Source organism: Pongo abelii, chromosome 7 (assembly GCF_028885655.2).
Source record: "Pongo abelii isolate AG06213 chromosome 7, NHGRI_mPonAbe1-v2.0_pri, whole genome shotgun sequence".
In the NCBI taxonomy this organism is placed as follows: Eukaryota; Metazoa; Chordata; class Mammalia; order Primates; family Hominidae; genus Pongo; species Pongo abelii.
Genome location: NC_071992.2, coordinates 64,315,472 through 64,335,785, shown reverse-complemented (window position 1 = coordinate 64,335,785; position 20,314 = coordinate 64,315,472). Strand labels below are relative to the sequence as shown.

The 20,314-nt window shown below is 37.9% G+C and overlaps 1 pseudogene; it reads left to right on the top strand.

The window, feature by feature from the left end:
• The first annotated feature begins 233 nt into the window (after positions 1–233).
• Positions 234–1,488, top strand: LOC100433293 (phosphoserine aminotransferase-like; annotated as a pseudogene).
• The last annotated feature ends 18,826 nt before the right edge of the window (positions 1,489–20,314 follow it).

Sequence of the window (20,314 nt, the reverse complement as noted above, 5' to 3'; positions counted from 1 at the left end):
TCTGGGGAATGGAATGGAGATGATGATAGCACCCACCATTGGGTTGTTAAATCATTTATGTAATATTTATAAACTGTTGAATATCATTTGATAATATATATAAGCATGTGTTTTATGCACACTTTTAATTTTTTTTTTTTTTTTTTTTAAATTTCAGAACAGTCAGACTCGCACCGCAGCGGCCGGGAACGCTCACAGTTCACATGCTCAGTCCTCCTTGGCTGACTCGCCACCCACGCTGCCGCAGCATGGACGCCCCGAGGTAGGTGGTCAACTTTGGGCCTGGTCCAGCCAAGCTGCCACACTCAGTGTTGTTAGAGATACAAAAGGAATTATTAGACTACAAAGGAATTGGCATTAGTATTCTTGAAATGAGTCACAGGCCGTCAGATTTTATCAAGGTTATTAACAATGCAGAGAATCTTGTGCGGGAATTACTAGCTGTTCCAGACAACTACGAGGTGATTTTTGTGCAAGGAGGTGGGTCGAGCCAGTTCAGTGCTGTCCCCTTAAAGTTGATTGGCTTGAAAGCAGGAAGGAGTGCAGACTATGTGGTGACAGGAGCTTGGTCAGCTAAGGCTGTAGAAGAAGCCTGGGACTATAAATATTGTTCACTCTAAACTTGGGAGTTATACCGAAATTCCAGATCCAAGCATCTGGAACCTCAACCCGGATGCCTCCTACGTGTATTATTGCACAAATGGGACGGTGCATGGCGTGGAGTTTCACTTTATACCCGATGTCAAAGGAGCAGTACTGGTTTGTGACATGTTCTCAAACTTCCTGTCCAAGCCAGTGGATGTTTCCAAGTTTGATGTGATTTTTTCTGGTGCCCAGAAGAATGTTGGCTCTGCTGGGGTTACCGTGGTGATAGTCAGTGATGACCAACTGGGGCTTGCCCTCCGAGAGTTCCCTTCAGTCCTGGAATGCAAGGTGCAGGCTGGAAACAGCTCCTCGTACAACACGCCTCCATGTTTCAGCATCTACATCATGGGCTTGGTCCTGGAATGGATTAAAAACAATGGAGGTGCTGCTGCCATGGAGAAGCTTAGCTCCATCAAATCCCAAATGATTTATGAGATTACTGATAATTCTCAAGGATTCTACGTATGTCCAGTGTAGACCCAAAATAGAAGCAAGATGAATATTCCATTCTGCATTGGCAATGTCAAAGGAGATGATGCTTTAGTAAAAAGGTTTCTCGATAAAGCTTTCGAACTCAATATGTTGTCCTTGAAAGGGCACAGGTCTGTGGGAGGCATCCAGGCCTCTCTGTATAATTCTGTCACAATTGAAGATGTTCAGGAGCTGGCCGCCTTCATGAAAAAATCTTTGGAGATGCGTCAGCTATGAACACATCCTAACCAGGATATACTCTGTTATTAAACAACATACAAAGTTTAAAGTAACTTGGGGATGGCTACAAAAAGTTAACAAACAGTATTTTTCTCAAATGAACATGTTTGTTATAGATTCTTCTTTTTTGAAAGAACAACGGTAAAACATCTACAGCTCTGCAAAGCTGGTGTGAAGTAATGTTCACCTTAATTCTGATTTGAACTGGAAGCATTTTCATAAATCTCATTGCTTTTCTAACAAATTCCAGCTTATTTTGCCTTTGCTGCTACTTTTTCTAGTTAGATTTAAAAGCTGCCTGTGGATATAATAATGCAAGTTGCAATTAAGTATTTCTGGAGTCATGGGAACACACAGCACAGAGGGTAGATGGGGCCCTCTAGGTGCTGAATCTAGACATCTGTGGGGTCTCCTGGGTTCAGCGGCTGTTGATTCAAGGTCAACATTGACCATTGGAGTAGTAGTTTAAGAATACCATGCAAAGGGAAAACTGTAGATCGATGTTTATACTGTTATTACAAGAGAAGTGACATACTTTATCTATGTTTATATTAGCAAGGTCTGTTGTTAATACCATATGCTTTATATTTCTATGCATTTATATTTCTAATAATACAGTTATCACTGATACATGTAGAGACTTTTAGAATTTATTAAATCCTTGACCTTGTGCATCATAGCATTCCATTATTAATAGTTGCACCCCCTCCCTAGTCTTCCCCTTCCTCTTTTAAGCTGTTTTATGATATCTAGAAGTTCTTGATTCATTTTTACTGTTATTTCCATAGGTAGAAGAGAAAGTTGATTGGTTGGTTGTTTTTTAATTATGCCATTAAACTAAACACTTCTTTTAAATAATCTTATCCTTTCTTTTCTTGACCGTTTTCTTTGTAATGTTTAACGACGAGAGTGATACTTTGCTGAAAAGTCTTTCCCCTATTGTTTATCTATTGTCAGTATTTTATGTTGAATATGTGAAGAACATTAAAGTCTTAAAACATCTAAAAAAATTTTCAGAACACTTTCAGATAGACAGAAATGTTGCAAGGATAGTACAAAGTGTTCCCATGTACCCCACATCTAGTTTCCAGAATTACTGACATCTTTTATTACAAGGGTTCATTTGTCTCAGCTATTCAGATTGTATTCGTTTTTACCTAATATGCTTTTTCTATTCCAGGATCTCATTCATGATACCATATTTCATTTATTTACCTTGTCTTCTTTGATGATACAGGGAAGTATCATCAAATACTCTTTTGATGTGTCGTGACAGTTTCTCAGACTTTGGTTGTTTAATCTGACATTGACAGTGATAATTCTGAGAAGTACTGGTGAGGTATTTTGTCCTTCATTTGGAGTTTGTCTGATGTTTTTCTCATGATTAGACCAGAGTTAGAGGTTTGGTTCACAGAAACAAAACCTTTGAGGTAAAATGTCATTCTCATCACGTTATCTCAAAGGTACACACTACTGGTGTGACTTACTACTGATATATGGAGCTTGGTCACCTGGCTGAGGTAGTAGTGTTTGTCAGATTTTTCCACTGTGAAGTGGCTTTTCCTCATCCCATCCTTTTCATACCATACCCTATAGAAGAAAGCTATTATGCTTACACTTAAGGGATAGGGGGTTATGCTCTTCCTCCTTGAAACTAAAACATCTGCATTAATTATTTGGACTTCTGTACAAGAGATTTGTCTTCTTTCTCACATATATTACTTACTCAATCATTTATTGATATCAGTATATATACATGAATTTTATTTTATATTTTGGCTGTAGTACTTTTTTATTTTCGTGATTAACTTATTCCATTTTTTGGCCATCTTTTAGTTGACTACTGTGGCCCCTACCTTCATTGTTTTTTTTCGTTTTTCATTTAAGTACTTTCTTGCTTCCTGGCATGAAAAGATGCTCAAGGCAACTTGTCCAAATGTGGCCATACTGGGGTAATTTGTTAGTGCCATTTTAATTGGACTTGAGTATTCTCTAGGCTGGAGCATTCAATCTATTCTAAGGAAAAGCACAGCAAGATAAAAAGTCAAGAGCTTTGGAATCATTCAGGATAGAAATCAAATACTGACCTGACTATTGCTTACTTGACCTTGAGCATGTTATCTCTTCTTTTAATCTCAAAAATATTATATGCCCTTCCTTACTTTGGAATATGAATAGAAGTAGCTGTGCTGAGATTTCAAGTTCAATTCCTGAGTTTCTTTACCTAAAATTTTCCTTGAAGAATAAGCTGAAAGGTATTTGTGAATTTTTAAATGATTGAAAAGTCAACGAATGCTAAACCTAATTTTAGAGAAGTATGAACCACCAATTCTAATTGAATAATCTAACATTTTTGACTAAATCCAAAGAAATGATTGGTCCTAACTATATGTTTGTGGCATTTTTGTAAACACATAAACAAAAATAAATTATTGGCAGACAAAGTCTACAACAGAGAAAGAATGAGTGCATGCCATTAAGGATGATGTGACAATTCAGAAAAACTGGAATTTATGGGTTTAATCATAAATTGTTGTTTGACCTTGGCCATGTCATTTCTCTTCTCTCTTTTAATTTGCTTAGGTGTAGAACAAAGTTAACATATCATCCATTCACATCTCTTTGAATGGGAATTTATGTGTATTTATGAGCTAATGATTAAATGTCATATGAATTACTAAGATGAAGTAATATTCAGACATGACAGCACTGCTTGTTCTCATTATATGCCAGATAAAAATAAGATTTTCTTGTACATTAGTTCTCTTTGATGCAAATACTACTTTAATTTACCTGGCATGTTGCTTCTAAAACTTTCTCTCTTCCACAAAGCCTTTATTAACTCGGTTTTCTTTTTTATGATATCTTTTCATTCCTAGAAGTGAAACACTCCCAACTATTATTTCTCTTTATTCTTTTAATATAATCTAATTCTTAATTTAATGGATATTTCAATGTAATAATACAATATTTCACCTTCACATGCAATTGACAAAGTTCATATAAAAGAATCAATATTCAACCAATATTCCATGAGTTCAAGAGACATTGATTGACATCCTTCTAAATAGCTCAATGGCACCGCTCTGAGCAGTGAGCTTACTGTGGTGAATGAACAGGAGGAAATACCTGCATTAATGATGCTAAAGGGAGTTAGAGAGGGTAAACAAATAAAAACCACTATCAGAACGTATGTGGTGAGGAATGCTAAACACAGGAAGGAAGAAGCAGGTGAGGAGACCCATTCTATCATGTGTGGGCGGAGGCTGACTTTTAACAGAGGCCTGAAGAGATGAGTGAGGGTGTCCTGAAGATTCTTGGGGGTACCACCTTCCCCAGGAGGTCCATGCAGAGCTGAGGCCCTGAGGCAAGACCATGCTGCACAGGTATGAGGACAATCACAGAGGTCATGAGGACTGAGATGACAAAGAAAAGTTTTTTAAGTCAATTGCAGCAATTTCTATTTCTCCCCCATCTCTAAAATGTTTGACCATTCCCCTATGCTGATTTAGTCAGTGCATTTTCTGTTATTTAGTGACACTTATTTCCTGCCTAACAGAATACCTGGCAAAGTAAGCTTCATTCACATGGAATTCTGGAAAAAGAAGTAAAGTAATCAAGAAGGGTTTCAAGATTCAGAAGGCAGAAAAAAAATGCCAAATACTGAATTTAAAAACTCATTACTGATCATTAGAAAGCACTGAATGATTTAATATCATAATGTAGATGGAAGACCTAGCACAGTAGTTTGAAGGATAAATGCGAGAAACAGAAAGACGAATAGGAGAGAGACAAAGCGATAGCTTAAAAGCAAGTTAAGATTTAGGAAAATCCTATATGTATATATTTAGAAAACAAATAAAACTTTTTTTGTTGTTTGTTTGTTTTTGTTTTTTTGAGATGGAATCTCGCACTGTCACCCAGGCTGGAATGCAGTGGCACAATCTCTGCTCACTGCAAGCTCTGCCTCCCGGGTTCACGCCTTTCTCCTGCCTCAGCCTCCTAAGCAGCTGGGACTACAGGGGCCTGCCACCACGCCCAGCTGGTTTTTTGTATTTTTAGTAGAGACGGGGTTTCACCATGTTAGCCAGGATGGTCTCAATCTCCTGACCTCGTGATCTTCCCACCTCGGCCTCCCAAAACTTTTATTACAACATATATTTGTGTGTATATATACATATATATACACAAAGTATTGTAAAGACAGTTTAATAAATTTTACAAAGTTATATTGAAGTTAAAATAATATACAAATGAATCTCTAAATTTAACATTTTATTTGAGAAGAAAGAATTGCATTTTGAGGCATGCATAAAGACTGAGTGTTTTTTGTATGTCTAAAGGACAAAAAGAAGGTTGGAGGTGTTCTTAAAAAGATGAAGTTTACATGTGGTCCTGAGAGAAAGTTCATTAGGACTAAGTGAACTCTGGGGAGTTGGCAAGCTCCATTGGTGGGTGACTAGTGGTCAAAATCAGTCCTAGAGTTGTAGCATACTATCCTAGCAGCCATAGATAAAACTGGTCTCAGCTTACAACAGGTAATTTTAGCCACTGGATTTTTAGACAATTACATTTCCAAAGCAATGTTATGTACCCTGAGCATTTTTCACTCCTGGACCCTGGATTCTGATTTAGTTGGTTATAAAAAGAATGACCCAATTCGGATAATCAACTTTCACAGCACACCAGATAAGGAGAAAACTACACCAGCCCTCCTGTGCCTCCTCCCAGACGTTACCTACCCCAAAATAACAGTCTCCTGAAGTCAAAAATCACAGATACGCTTTTCCCATATGTGGAATTCATATGAATGGAAACATAGGGTATATACTCTTTTGTTCAACATTATGTTTAGGATATTTATGCATATTGTTTTGTATAATTATAGTTATTGCTGTCTGAAAGTTACATTGGTGAATGGAGCATGTTGCACTTATCTGTTCCACTGCTGATCAGCATTTGGCCTGTTTTCTCTGGGAGTTTGGATAATACTGGAATAAGCATCCTTGTAAATGTGTGTTAGGCATATAACTAGGAGTGGATTTCCTATAATGTAAGATTGGCATGCGTGAACCTTTAGTAGATACTGCCAAAATGTTTTCCACTATGGTTGTATAAATTTATCCTCCCACTTACTGTGTTGAGAGTTCCAGTTACTCCACAAAGTTATAGACAACAAGCTTTGTCTTATTCATTTCAGCCTTCCAGGTGGGTATGCAGTGTCATAGCCTGTGTATTTGTTTTAATAGAAGGGAAGAGTTATTTTTATTATTTGTGTTTGTTTTAAAATATTTTTGTATTTTTAACTGGTTTCTTGAATAAATTTTATACAGAAATAAGTGGCAAAAATAGTACAATGTGTTTTTCTATATCCTCACAGCATCTCCAAATTTTCACTTTCCATGCAACAACAACAAAATTACTATAATCAGGAAATCCACATCAATGGGATACTACTAAGTAGTCTAAAAATCACATCCACATTTCTGATTGTTCACTAACGTCCTTTTCCTGGGCCAGAATCCAATTCAGAAACAACATTGCACATTGATGTGCTAGCTCCACAGCCTCCTCCAACTTGATCTCGTTCCTCAGTCTTTCCTTACGCTTTTGAAGAGAATTCGCCAGTTATCTTACAGATTGAGCTTCAGTCTGGGCTTTAATAATGTTTCCTCATGATAAAATCCAGGTTACTAATTTTGGGGCAAGAAAACCACAAAGTAGCATTGCCTGCTTCTCAGTACACACATATCAGTACACACACATGGGTCAGTGACACTGCCTATGGGTCATATCCTTTTGACTCACCTGGTTAGGGTGTTGTCCAACAGTTTTCTCCATTGTAAAGTTATTATTTTCCCTTTGTAATTAGTAAGTATCTTATGAAGAAGTACTTTGAAACTATGAAAATTTTCTGTTTCTAATCATTCTTTTGGCCACTAATTTTATAATTCATTCGTCAATGAACATACATTGTTTCACAGTCTGATACAGTTAGATGTGGACCTATTTTCTTTTCTCTCTCTCTCTTTTTTTTTTTTTTGAGACAGAGTCTCTCTCTGTTGCCCAGGCTGGAGTGCAGTGGCGCCATCTTGGCTCACTGCAACCTCCACCTCCCAGGTTCAAGCGTTTTTCTTGCCTCAGCCTCCCGAGTAGCTGGGATTACAGGCATCCACCACCATGCCCAACTAATTTTTGTATTTTTAGTAGAGACAGGGTGTCACCATGTTAGCCAGGCTGGTCTTGAACTCCTGACCTCAGCTGATCCACCCGCCTCAGCCTCCCAAAGTGCTGGGATTACAGGTATGAGCCACCCCGTCTGGCCCAGATGTGGGCCTATTTTCTGAAGTTCTCTCTTTGAAATTATTCTTTAAGTTCTGGTCCAACCCCAGGAGGGATCTTCTTAGCTATCCATTTTCCTAGGTCTTTGACGATTTTGTATCTGGCTTACAGTATAGCTTGTCTTCTCAGAGCTTCCAGCCTCCTTATAATTGTTTAACACCACAGTCTCCACTGTTTTAAGTGTACCGTATTTCCTACTTCCCCGCATTCTGTTCCAAATGAAGTCAGTTTACTTGAGGAGAGCAGTGGAGCTCCCTTCCATTTTAACTCACTCTCCTCGTGCACACAGCTCTGCATCACAGCTCCACAGCAGGGCGCAAGGAGAGTGGCCCACTTTCTCAGTGACACACTTGCTTTGCGAGCTGGTCGCTGTGCGAGCAAGGCTGTCTCTTTTCTTTTGGCTTGCTTCTCTTGGCAGGGATTCTGCCCTGTAAATGAGCTAGGGCAAGGGCCAGCGGGGCCCCGTTATTCTTGGTCTGCCATCCCTGTTTTTGACCATGGTCCTAGCAGTGGGGGTGTGGAGGAGATATCACCCCTCCCAGTTGTTCTTGCTTCAAAGTCTCTTTAGCCCAGCTAGTAGGATGAGAAATTTTGGCAGCCTGCTCCTTGTGAGTTACTACAGCCCTCAGCAGGAAACTGGTGGGAAACCTGGGTTTTCTGTGGCTGCTCGCATCCTGGGGGGATACTTGTATAATGCTTATCTGGGTGTGGGCAGAGGTAGAACAGATCCTGGCTTTGATACACTTCGTGGATACACTTCACTGACACTGATACACTTTGTTGACATTGATCCTGACACTGATGACAACAATGATTGCAATGTTGTTATTTCACACTTTAGTTTTAAGCATGTTTAAATTTAGTTACATATTTTATATTTTGTTTTAAATATTTTAAAACCCTACAGAACAGTATTGTTTAGAACCAATATTTATTAATATTTCACACATGTATTATTTCCATTGTTTTCTTCCTCAATTTCCATGTTTCATCAATGATAATTCTTTTTTTCTGCTTGTATGTTAATGGTTAATTCTGTTTTTCTTTCTTTGTAATCATCTTTATTTTGAAGGATTTGCGGTTGTGTCCTTACAATACCTTCAGGAAATCTTCACGTTTTCACTATGTTGGTTGAAGTTCAGTATGGGTAGTGATGATGATTTTCTTTGTGATCCAGTTTCATAGGCTACTCCTATGAAATAGGAGTAGGAAATAAATCCTACCTCACTTTCTTCCTTTAATTCCAGTACCAACAACCTGATGTATACACAAACAGGGTCAATCAACCACATAGTTTTCTAAAATCTTAAATAATAATATTTCTTTTCCCATCATACATATTTCCAAATATCACAGTCTTTTATTTCTATTAAAACATCTCTTTTGGCTGAGTGCAGTGGCTCTTGCTTGTAATCACAGCACTTTGGGAGGCTGAGGTGGGCTGATCTCTTGAGGCCAGGAGTTCAAGACCAGCCTGGGCAGCAAAGTGAGCCCCTGTCTCTACAAAAAGTAGGAAAATTAGCGAGCCATGGTGGTGTGCACCTGTAATCCCAGCCACTTGAGAGGCTGTGGCAGGGAAATTGACTGAGCCCAAGATGAGGAGGTTGCAGTGAGCAGAGATCTCTCCGTTACACTCCAGCCTGGGTGACAGAGTGAGACCCAGTCAAAAAAAAAAAAGAAGAAGAAGAAAGAAAGAAAGGAAGGAATGAAGGAAGGAAGGAAGGAAGGAGACCTCTTCCTTCAAAACCTAGCCCCCTCGCTAATTAACTGCTACATTTATATTCATCCTACCTCCCATTATGCAGTTCAGCGGGTCAGATATGGAAGAACATTAATAAAGAGGCCTCTTTTCCAAAATACTTAAAGGTAATTTATCAGAAAGACATTACTCATTGTGCCACGGGATATTACTTTTGACTAGTTTTGGAGGGGGATTACCCTTTTCCATACCTCCTGTATTTTCCCCCTCTCTTTTGAATGTAACAACTTGTTCAAGTCCCTCCAATATTTAAAGGAGTGTTTTTATTTTACTCAAATTTTTCTTTGTCAATTATTAGGCAAGCGCTATCTAAAATAACCCACCTGAACTTGTGTTTCCCAACATTCCCTAATCCAGTCCTAATGAATACACTCATGATTCACACTTCAGTTCAGACACAGACTCCTGAAGGAGACATATGCTCTGTTGCTTAATCCTTTTTAACCTTTGGTTCTATTTGTTGTCATAGCATCCTTTGGTTACTCGAACACACCAATTATTATTTTATTGTTTTTATAGTTTTTCTCCCACTGTGAGTTTTCTGAGGACAGCAATGAGTTTTCTGTATTCCCGGCGCCTATAAGTGTATATGTGTATTTAATATAAAGTAGATACACAATACATATTTTATGTTTAAGCAAATAATTAATTTGGTGTATAGGATATGCACAGTGAGGTGAACATACATGTAAGTGGATTGAAGCATGTTGGCTAACTACAGAATTTAAATATGATATATTTGAATGTAGAAACTTGCTTTTGAACACATATATTTCTGGTATACACAAGCAACTGCTCTTTTGTAGGGTCCATCTATGGAGAAGTCTTATATTGATCTCTCCCAAATTTCCCACTTTATGATTTTTTTCCCTATATTATACATTTGTCTGGGATGGTATGAAAGAGTTTACATTTTCTGACTTGACAGTTATCTAGTAAAAGCTGTTTATATGTGTATACTATGTTGGCCAAACAAGAACTGCACAGATGTGTTCCTATTGCTTTTGCTCTTGTTCTGGTTTTGTAAGTTGTTGCTCCTTGGTTCAACTAGCTCTTAAAATACTATTTTTATATTTAAAATAATTGCTAATCACTCAGTATTTTGGGGGTCATTTGGCCACATATATTGCCTTCTGGTTTCTCCAGAAGCAGATGCCAACATGGAGTTGAGAATTCTACCAGGTGTTAAAGCCTGAGAAAGGCAAAGGAGAAAGGAGAACTGAAGGAAGAAGTCAATCTGCAATGCAAGGTCAACAAGAGCCTCAGCCAACATGGTAGGACAGTATGGAGTAAGTATTGTCCATCAGAATCACCTGCATTGGATGGAAATGGACAGCCCTTATACCCTACCTTGCTTGGTTACCTGGAAAGGAAGACTTATGCCAGGGGACAGCCGCTCTCTGCAGCTGAGGCTGATCCACAAGAAGCAGATAGCTGGAGCTGTCTATAGAAGGTGCTGCCCTAGCTAAAGAGCGCATCCCTTATTTTATTTATTTATATATTTTTAGAAATCAGCTTTCACTGTGCTGCCCATGCTGATCTCAAACTCCTGATCTCAAGCAATCATCCCATCTCAGCCTCCTGAATAGCTGGGATTATAGGCACAAGTTACCATGCCTGGCTCAGAGTGTTCTTTATTGAGAGGAAGTGAAGCAGTGTATCTATTTGTGTCTAAAATATGTATGCATGTATGCATGTATGCATGTGCATGCGTATATACAGAGCCAAACAGTTCTATGGAGCTAGAGGAAAAAGTGAGGTGATCTTTGTGCTGGTGAGTGAAGTGGGCACAAAGAACATCTTTCAGCTGTGCTTGAGCACCCAGGCCACCTTTCAACTCTCTCTTAATTTTATTCCATTATTGGTTCTGTCAGCAGTTTTAGGAGTTTTATATAAATTACTGTTGCTTTTAATTTTTACATTAACTGATAAAATATAATCCAAATCTCATCGTTTTGCTGCAGGCCATTGATGACACTGAGCAACCAGAACCAGCTTTGTGTTGAGGAATGTAAGTTAAGGATCAATATTGTTGATGCTCTGGCAAGGAAAGCACATGCCCGGTTTGCAGGATTAAAGTCACTGTTTCAGGAGAGAGTTTCTCATTATTCTTCAATTAATATGATTTTTTCAAGATTTCCTTTGTGTTTTATGGAGAGAAGAGATTGTCTGAAAGTAATTGTGATATGTTTTAGGTTTTGGCTGTTAACTCTTTTATTATTTTCCTTAACTCTCTTACTTTTAGCCATTGAAGAGATACGTGAAAATTAACTCCTTCTTTAGAGATGATATGGCTTTCACAAACACTCACAAGCATACAATATTAAATGCATCATGCCTAAAGTTGATGATGCTTAAGTATCTCTAGAAAAAGCTATATTCTGGGAACAGTACATTATTGTAATCTCTTGGGGAAAGGTAGCAAAAATCATTTTGCTTCCTAGTTGCTCAGTTAATTTAATAGATTCAGCAACTAACTTTTATGATATTTTATCAGTATGTCAACCACGATACAATAAAAGGTTAAATTCTCATATTCAGACTTGGTGAGAAGAGAAATCTCAATCAGATTTATTTTTAAGGCATAATTAATAGAAATATAATAACCACTATCTAAAGGAAAAAATTGATAACCAGGAACTGTATTATGAGCTAAACTTTCATAATTCCATACAATTCCATATACTGATGTACACCTCGAATCCATGTTCAGGTTCTTTACAGTATGCTATGGTAAGGCTCAGCATAAAGTGTTCTTAACAGAAGGGTAATCCTGTTGTTTTCTCATAAAAATGCAGCCAATGATGGCTAATTAGGGGAGATGTATTTCCTGTAGTAGTGGAAATAACAAAAACAACACTGCATTTGGATAACAGTTCCATATTCCTCTGGGAAACTAATCCTACAAGAAACAATAACAAAATATCTTTAAGAAGATCATATAGCAGCTGTTGTGTTGATTTCTTTTCAATTGAAATATTCATAATATGTTATGCAAATGATCACAAAAAGCTTCCTGGCCAAAATAGAGTTATTAAATCATAATATGCTTCATCTTCAGTTAGATTTACAACAACTACACAAAAAAAATTTCACATATGAATAAAAGTGTTTAATATCTGAGAGTGGTCATTAAACTGAAAGCTAGGTAGAGCAGGGTAAATGTTTAATGAATCCAATTTCTTTGAGACATCCTCCTATCTTCCTGTGTCCTAACAATTTTTTTGCATATATTAGCCTCAACGATTTTTGATAGCTACCTCTCTTAAACCCCATCTCACATCTAATGAACTACCAAGTCATCATAATTTGATTATTAAAATGTATGTCAAATTTTATCCCTGCCTCACTGTTTCAGTTGCTCGTTGTTTATTGCATGTCATTTTAGCCTGTGTCACAGCAATAGCATATGAGGTTTCCTAGTCTCCACCTCATCCTCCACATCATTGTGAGGCAACATGTTCTGAGTTGCAAATTATTTAATGGCACTTTTATTGCCTCTGTAATTCTATTTCCAGGCTGTCATGAGCTGCACTGTGTCCTTACAATATTCATCTATTGAAGTAGTAACCCCAAGAACCTCAGACTGTGACTATATTTGGAGATAGTGTCTTTATAGAGATGAAACGAAATCATATGGGTGCACTCTGATTCAAGATGACTGCTGTCCAATCATCTAAACACGAAGGAGAGGGGCCTCAGGAGAAACCAATCTTGCTGACACCTTGACCTTGGACTTCCAGCCTCCAGAACTGTGAGAAGTTAAATTTCTGTTGTTAAGCCACCCAGTCTGTGGTAACTTTTGTTATGGCAAATGAATCCTAGCAAATGAATCCACAGCTGAACTCCAAACTCCTGTGCATGGCTTACGAGCCTCTTTATGGTCAGGTGTCTCAGCCTTGTCACTGCTATGTATCACATTTTTCTTTTTTTTCTCTCCTCTTTTTTCATTTTTGTTCTCTTAAAATGTGAATTATTTTAATGCTTTTCCATTTATATTTGGTATTGCCATTTTTTGAGATATTCCTGGGGCAATATTTTTCCCTAGGCAAACATTTCTACATCTTCTCAACTCTATTTTATGGAACTTATCAGATTTGCACCTGTGTAACCCTTCCTAGAGGTAGCGACTGTGCACTGCTTATTCTTGAGTCCTTATTTTGGCTCCTCATTTTGAGATATGGATTTGCTCTGTAAAGATAAGTTAAAAGAAAATTAGCCAGGTGTGCTGGCGGGCACCTGTAGTCCCAGCTACTTGGGAGGCTGAGGCAGGAGAATGGCGTGAACGTGGGAGGAGGAGCTTGCAGTTCACGCCACTGTACTCCAGCCTGGGTGACAGAATGAGACTCCATCTCAAAAAAAAAAAAAAAAAAAGTTCTCTGAACTTCTAAGGATAGTGAGCTAGGAGGGACCATGAAAAAAAAAAAAAGAATGGTTAGAAGAAGGTTTTTTCATCATTGATTAATCATCTCTTGCTTGAGGACTACAATGTTGTCCTCAATATTACTTCAGATGTAACTAACTGGAAGGGGTAGAACTAATTCACGCTTTAAGCAAGTGACATGAACTTGCTATGAAAGATATGAACTTGCTATGACTGAACTTACTATGAAATAGTCATAAAACATAGGATGATAAATAGATAATTTTTTAATTACTTAAAATTTTTAAAGTCTTATATTAGGAAAGGCATATGAAAAATGTCAGGGTAGAGATTAAGTGTGCAAAGGTGGGAAAATTGTTTTGAAACATTTCCTTAGAAAAATTTTTAAATTGTTTTACTTGATAGAACAAAAATAAAATTAGTCCTATTTTCTAGACACATACACAAACAAAACAACTTAAAGAATAGCATTCTTTAAGTCTACTTGAGTTTACTACTAACATTCATTCAATTACTTACTTTGAGAACTTGAATGTACCAGCACTAGCCCCAACCTTCCTAGTACCACAAAAGTAAATAGATATATTATCATTTTAGTTTTTCAAATTTTTGCACAGAAATCACATTTTCCAAATCATTAAATTCCCTTTCATGGCATTTGTGACATTTTTCCAAGAGAAATGCATGTAATTAAAAAAAAACAGCTTATTTTAGAAAAGTTTTAGATTGCAAGGAAAGTACACAGAAGCATTCTCATGGGCCCTACAAGGAAAGTACACAGAGGCATTCTCATGGGCCCTACACCCAGTTCTCTCAATTGTTAGTATTTTGCCTTAAAGCCTTTATTTTAATTCAGATTTTCTTGGTTTTTATCTACTATTCTTGTTATGTTCCAGGATCCCATCCAAGACACCACATTACATTTGTTCACCATGTCTTAGGTTCCTCTTGGCTGTGACCGTTTTTCAGATTTTTCTTGTTTTATATGACTGTGACAGTGCTGAGGAGCGTTGGTCCACTGTTTTGAAGAATGACCCTCCCTTTGGCTTCATGTATTTTTCTTCTTACGTTTAAACATGGTTTATGGTTTTCTGGATGAAGACCACAAATGTGAAGTGCCATCCTTATCACATTTTATCCAGAATACAGGCTATCAACGAAACTACTTACTGGTGATGGTGACCTTGATCCCTTGGCGGAGGTAGGGCTTGTCAGGTTTTGTCCATTGTAAAGCTCCTCTTTTTACCCGTCATTTCTATATCTGTCTTTTTTGGAAGAAAGTCACTATAAACATGGCTCATTTAAGGAGTGAGAAGTCATGCTCCACCTCTGTGAAGGTATGGAATTGCCAATAATTATTTGAAAACATCCTATACAGAAGATATATCCCTTCTCCCCCATTTATTTTTTTATTCATATCAGCTATTTACGTCAGTATGAACTCAGAGGAGTTTTTTTCATAATTTGGATTGTATTCCAATAATACATTGTTTATTTGATTGTTCAAATTATATCAGCTTTGGCCATTGGGCACTCTTCCTGTTGGCTCATGTGTTCTTTCCCATATTCCCATTTTTTTGTTTGTTTGTTTTTTTGAAACAGAGTGTCACTCTGTTGCCCAGGCTGGAGTGCAGTGGCGCAATCTCAGCTCACTGCAACCACTGCCCTCTTGAGTTCAGGTGATTCTCCTGCCTCAGCCTGCCACTGCACCTGGCTAATAATTTAGTAGAGACGGGGTTTCACCGTCTTGGCCAGGCTGATCTTGAACTCCTGACCTCGTGATCTACCCGCGTCGGCCTCCCAAATTGCTGGGATTACAGGTGTGAGCCACCGCGCCCAGCCCCATTTTTTTTCTTTATTTCTTTTTCTTTTTATTTTTTTAAGCATTACCTTCCTGAAATTATAAGATGCTCTGGGGTTATCTTGTGTATCTCCTGTTCCCAAATCAGCCACATCTTCAATTAGCTCTAGTTCTCTATATATTTTTAATAATTGTATTAGAAACGAAGATCTGGGCTGTAGATCTGCTTATTTTTACTAGATGCCATTGGTTCTACGCCCTGTCAGCAACCAGAGCTGGGAAATATATGTAGGACAGTAATCTGAGTATATGTCAATATCTGAAATTATTTCTTTTCTTTTTTCTTTTTCTTTTTTTTTTTTTTGCTACAGAGTCTTGCTCTTTCGCCCAGACTGGAGTGCAGTGGCACGATCTCAGCTCACTGCAAGCTTCACCTCCTGGGTTCACCCCATTCTCCTGCCTCACTCTCCTGAGTAGCTGGGACTACAGGTGCCCGCCACCACGCCCGGCTAATTTTTTTTGTACTTTTTAGTAGAGACGTGGTTTCACCCTGTTAGCCAGGGTGGTCTCGATATCCCGACCTCGTGATCCACCCTCCTCGGCCTCCCAAAGTGCTGGGATTACAGGCATGAGCCACCTCGCCCAGCCCAATATCTGAAATTATTTCTATATCCAGCCATTATTATCTGTGTTGAGCCAAATGTGAGTTCACACTCATGTCTACAACTCTGATATGGTCTGTATGGGCCATTCCACCCCCACACCCTCTCACTTTGTGCTGATCTGTAACCTCCCCTGCAGCAGTGAGGAACGTATGTCTTGCCACCCATCATCCACCCATTTGTTCAACCCCAGTGCACATCTATAGTTTCAGAGCTATTAACACTTCCCCATGAGAAACAGCTTTACTAACTAGACTACAGTGCTTATGTTCAGATCCTTTGTTTTTCGCTATTATACTTTCCAGTCGTTCCCAACATTACTTAAGTTGCCACCACAATTTTCCCCAACTCTTTCAGTGAGGTTATGCCATACATTTGTAATACTGTTAGAATCATTGTCATCATCTGCATTCTACCCTAGGATCACGTGTACTCCTAGGTGTGTTGTTTTCAATTTCCATACACAAAAGTTTACTTTTATATTATAAAGTTCCATGGGTTTTGTGAAATTCATATTGTGTACCCACCTTACATTGTCATGCACAATAGTTCCAAGCCCTAAAAAAATCATCTGTGCTTACATATTTCACCTTATCACTGCCCTAAATTTCTGGCAACCACTGACCTGTTTTCCGTCTTTGTAGCTGTGTCCTTTCTAGAACGTCACATAAATAGAAACTTGCAGCATGCAGCCTTCTCAGATTGGCTGCTTTCACTTAGCAACATGCACTTAAGATTCTTTCCAAGTCTCTTTGTGGTTTAATAGCTCCTTTGTTTTTATTGTTGAAAAATATTTCATTACATAGATGTACCACAGACTGTTTATTCGCTCACCTATTACATAAGCGTTATCTAAGAAGACACGAGTTGCTTCCAATTTGAAGTAATTACAGATAAAGTAGCTATATTTTGTGCACATTTTTGTGCAGATATGTTTTCCAATCTATTGGGTAAACACCATTGGTGCCATTACTGGATGATATGGTAAGACTAATTTAGCTTCTTAAGAAGCTGCCAAACTGTCTTCCAGAGTGGCGGTACCATTTTGCATTCCCAACAGCAATGAATGAGAGTTCCTGTTTATCCATCTCTTTGTCAGCAATTGGTATTACTGGTTTTTGGATTCAGTCATTTTAATGGATTTGTAGTGGCATCTCAATGCTGTTTTAATTTGCGTTTTCCTAGTGACAAATGATATGGGATAGCTTTTCATGTGCTTATTTGCTATCTATATCTTCTTTGGGCATTCAAGTCTTTTTAGTATTTTTATTAGGATTGTTTTCTTATTTTGTATTAGGATTCTTTTCATATTGTGAATACATGTCTTTACCAGATACATAACATGCAAATATTTTATCGCAATCACTGACTCATGTTTTCAGCCTATTAACAGTGCCTTTCTTAGGGTAAAAATTTTAACTTTAATGAAGTTCAACCTTTTTTTGTTGTTATTCATGAATTATGCTTTTAGTGTTGTAGCTAAAAACTCATCACCAAATTCAAGATAACCTAGATTTTCTCTTATGTTTTCTTCTGGGTTACATAGTTCTGCATTCTATAATTAAGTCCAAAATTCATTTTTAATTATTTTTTATATAAAATATAAAGTGTAGGTGAAAGCTCATTTTTATGCATATGAACATCTAATTGTTCAACAGCATTTGTTGGAAGAATTATCATTTCTTCAATAAATTGTTTTGTGGGTTTTTTGTCAAAACTCAGTTGACTATGTGTTTGGATCTATTTCTGAGTCTCAGTTGTGTTTCATGGATCATTCTATCTGTTCCTTAGCAAATGCACATGTTTTATGTATGTGTTTATATGTTCGTTTGTGAGACCAAGAGAGTGATAAAGAGGGGAAAATCTTTTCTTTAGTTCAAAACCAGTAAACTGTAGCATCGTGACTACAATTCAGTATATGGGGTGTAAGACTAAAATTTTTCTTCTCACTGAACATTGACATTTGAGATAAATGTAAGTTGTTTCCTAGGGCTGAGCTGGGTATTGAATGAGCTTACACAGTGGTTTAAAAGGCAAAACTAGAAAACGGTTGCTTTTGTTTCACATAAATAACATGTCGTACAATGACTGCCTCAAATCAGATCTTTGAAAGTACAAAAGGTCCCTCAGTACATTTGGGAAGATTTTTAAAAGAGAACAAAATCTGATAGGAAATGAAGATAGATGTTGTTTAGTTAGTAGAATTAACATGAGATTCTCTGTTGGTGCTATAGAGTTTTTAACAAGACAGGGAGAGTTTTTAACAAGACAGAGAGTGATATTTAGGTTTATCAAGGATTTCAGAGGGAACTTTATGGTTAGAATCTCAAGTCTTTGAAGGGTTTGACTGAGGGAGGAATCCTAGCACTGCAGTGTCTGCTCTGTAGCCAGTACTCAGGGCTGGCCTTCTGCACTTTGGTCTGAGGATCCTCCCTGAGGGAGTTCTGAAGCACTCGATGATGACGGGAGTCTAGCTGAGCAATGCTTCTTCATGGGCAAGGAGTGGCAGATACACGCTGAGGATTCTTCAGAGGCAGATCCCGTCGCCACTGGCTATAACTGAGAATGATCAGGAGAATGCAAGGAGGGCAGTCATCCACAGCAGGTCCCCAAAGTATACCATGTTTCCTTTTGCTAGGAACAAAGTGGAGTCAAGATCCAGAAAAGATAGTCAATGCTGGATAATGGTTGTCAAATATATTTGGAGGGTGAGGGTCTTAATGCAACCAGCAGGAGAGAAGAAATATGATGCAGATGAAGCCTGTGCTTTAAAGAACTGTGCTTTATCTCCTGGTCTAATTTTATTTATTATCTACTTATGGAGGGAAACTTTAGCCTATAATTAGTAACTTTGATACAGGTCTGCTATGATTTATAATCAATATCTTGATGCAATTGTTAATGATGCCCTCTTTTACTTTCAAAATATTCTTTTTGTTTGTTTTCTTGAGACACTTGTCTTGCTCCATCACCCAGGCTTCAGTGCAGTGGCACGATCTCGGCTCCTTGCAACCTCCACCTCCTGAGTTCAAGCAATCCTCCCACCTCAGCCTCCCAAGTAGATGGGATTACAGGTGTGTGCCACCCCCCACCCCCAGCTAGTTTTTGTATTTTTTGGTAAAGACAAAATATTCTTATGTAGGTTAAAAATACATCTGGCTGTACCTCCAGCATTTTCACCTGACTGTTTTCAAGATGTCAATCTAACTGCTTTTCTAGATCAGAAATGGATGAAATAAAAAAGAAGAAAAAATACTTTTTGTTTCTATTTTTTTCCATTATTTTTCTTGATTCATTTTTATATGCATTCATTTAAAAGTATTCATTCATTATACAAGACACTATTGGATTTATGGCGTGAGGATATAATTGTACACTCAGAGTGACACAGTGCTGATCATTGATCTAACAGCATAGCACACTCATTTAACATCCCTGCTAATGAATGCCAATATAAGGTGCTATCTTAATGGGGAAGAAATAAGTGCAGATAAAAGATTCTGAAGACATGATGCTTCTCTACTACAGAGCAGTATCTAGAATGTTACTGTATACATCTACCACAGTATTTTTTAAAATAGTCTTTTAGATGGATTTCCATGAGAAGTTTTAGAGGTTCATTAACCTATATCCACATTATATCTAAATAAAATATGTAAATGTAACGATTATTTTTAGATCTGGCAAAATATTGAATAATGTGGGACCAATTGCCTTGGAAAACATCTCAGACACCCTAATGACAAAACCCGGCCTGACACAGATCTGGGGTGAGGGCTGTGAGGGTGGCTGTGGAGAGCCTACCATTCTGCTTCAGGCTTCGTTGCTCCTGATCCATTCCTACATTTCTGGTACGAATTGTTGATTTGGTTTCTCAATGGGGACTCTTAAGGTCATTCAAGACTTACAGGCTGGCCTGGTCTGTCAAGATTATTGAAAGGTTCCAGGACACTACCCTGACCAGAAACATTCGAGATCTGTCAGAACCCACTTTCTCAGAGCACTGAGGC